Below are 2292 nucleotides of genomic sequence, written 5' to 3' on the forward strand. Positions count from 1 at the left end.
GAGGCTGAGGGGAGACCTCCTGGCCCTCGGCAACTCCCTGCCAGGAGGGGGCAGAGAGGGGGGATGAGTCTCTGGAGCCAAGGAGCCAGCGCCAGGCCCCGAGGGAATGGCCTCAAGCTGCCCAGGGCAGGGTCAGGCTGGCTCTGAGGAAGGATTTCTGTGCAGAAGGGGCTGTTGGGCGTTGGAATGGGCTGCCCAGGGCAGGGGGGAGTCCCCGGGATCCCTGGAGGGGTTGAAGAGTCGGGCTGAGCCAGCGCTGAGGGATCTGGGGGAGTTGGGAAGGGTCAGGGGGAGGCTCATGGTGGGACTGGAGGAGCTCCAAGGGCTTTTCCAGCTGAGGTGACTCTGGGATTTTCTGACCTGCAGGCTGAGCCGGGCGGGCTGGGAAGGGTTAATCCATTCCCCACACAGTGCAAGAGGGCCAGGAGGTTTGGGGGGAGAAGGGGTAAGGCACAGGCTCCTCTTCCTTTCGATTCATCAGCTGAGCTATTCTGCTTTCCGTGTGATCGCCCTAGAAATTCCCCTTCTGCCCGATGCTGGTCTGGTAACAGTGTAAAACAGAAACCGGGGAGGAACGGCCCAAGAACGGAGGCAAGAAGGGCTGGGCCAGCCCCAGGGCACCACCCTTCCCACCTCAGGGCGTGAGGTGCTTCTGGGGCTCCTCTCCTCATCTGAACCGGTGGAACTGGGTGGAACTGGGCTTTGCGGGTTATTAACGTGTCCTCTCAGAGACACAGCTCCCTTCCCCGTCCCTTCTACTGGCCAGAGCTCTCCGCAGGGACGCCCCGTCTCTGGAGGCGCTCAGGCTGCTGCGCGGTCAAGGCCGTGCCCGCGCCTGGCAGCGCAGCTCAGCAGCTCCCAGTGTCCTGCCCAGGCTGGGACGCCGCCCTTGGCCAGCCCCCACCAGCTCCTTGTCAGCTCAGAAATTTCGCTGGGCTTGTCTCAGCCTTTCCTTCCTTTAGTTTCTGGTAGGGGAATGACCTGTGCCCCTCCGTGGAAATAATAATTCTCACACAGCCCATCTGGTGGGTGTTTACGGGCTCGCCTGCAGCACTGGCAGCGTCCCAGCACGCCACTGGGACGTCCCCGAGGCCACTCGCCCCACAGGACACCCCGGGGAGGGATGTGGGCGCTGGGGAGGCGCCTCAGAAGTTGTGACAAGCTAGATGGGGCAAGTTTTAAACTCATCGTCATCATCCTTGTGTTCTGAGCCTTACCTGAGAACTATTAGGGGAGTATCGCTTAAGAAAAATAATGTATGGTACAGCCTGCAGAAAATTGTACATCTAACATTTAATAAAGCTTTTTTTTTTTTTTTCCCAGAGAAAAAGCAGCAATTGGATAAGCCTACTCCGACTGTAGACTTAATTAAGAGCTACTTAAGACAGTCTGGCAAACCCCATGAAATGGGAACGTTGCAGTGCTTGGGACTACAAATCACGTGTTGGAGAGGGAAGTCCAGTGTGGTTAATCCTCATATTTATTTTACTCTGCAGGTACCTGCACCGCTTCCAAAACTTGTGTGGAGTTTATAAAGCTACGAAGAAAATCCCTTGATACGGAAGTTGTAAAAACTCCCCGGATACTTGTACATCAGTGATCTGTTTTAAAGCGGACAGTGTGAACAGCAAAGGGAGCTAAGCTGCGAAAATGTAAGGAAACAAAAGTGTTCTATTTGTACTGGAGTAATGTGACATTTTAAGTCAAAGGTTATGGATACTGATATCAGCATAGGATTATATTACAAAAGTAATTTGAAAAAAATTCCAATTCTACCAGACACAGATACCAATGCTGGCGTTGCGTCGACGAGCGACATTTTTACTTCTGCATTTCACGCGTAAAACGTGTCCATTTTGAGTTCTGCTTGAATACTTAGTGTCTTAAAGTATTTTATTTACTTGGAAGAACTGGGAACAATCGTGGAGGTAGCTGCCTGCAGTCTGGGGCATTACTGAACGGCTGGAAATCTGCAGGAATGTGGATGCTGGCATCTCTGAAAACGCCTTAAGGGAGAGGCCCGAGGCGGCGGCTCTGGGGGCGACGGGGCCGAGCCCGGGGGCTGCGGGGGGCTGGGAACCAGCCCCGCGCTCCCGCCACGCTCTTGCACGGTGTGGGTCTGTGTCCCGAATTTCAGTTCCCTTTTCCCATTAATTAGAGTTTCTTAGTCATGGAGTTTTTTAATTAAAAAGCTAACTGTACAGGACAGGGACATGTGTAAATAAGGGATTACGCTTGTGTATGTGTTAATATTTATATGTAAAAAGATATGTACATAGGAAAGAAAAAAGT

The 2292-nt window shown here is 53.1% G+C and overlaps 1 protein-coding gene across 22 annotated transcripts in view; it reads left to right on the plus strand.

Annotated features, from left to right (window-relative positions):
- Window positions 1-2065, plus strand: part of JAKMIP3 (Janus kinase and microtubule interacting protein 3) — an 83898-nt gene extending 81833 nt beyond the window's left edge. For all 22 annotated transcript variants that reach the window (XM_026851671.1, XM_026851674.1, XM_026851683.1 and 19 more), the window contains one exon: window positions 1497-2065. The gene's annotated coding sequence lies outside the window, so the exon portion shown is untranslated. The remainder of the gene's footprint in view (window positions 1-1496) is intronic.
- Window positions 2066-2292: the final 227 nt, after the last annotated feature.

The sequence above is a fragment of the Athene cunicularia genome (assembly GCF_003259725.1).
Source record: "Athene cunicularia isolate RWA chromosome 6 unlocalized genomic scaffold, athCun1 chr6_part1, whole genome shotgun sequence".
In the NCBI taxonomy this organism is placed as follows: Eukaryota; Metazoa; Chordata; class Aves; order Strigiformes; family Strigidae; genus Athene; species Athene cunicularia.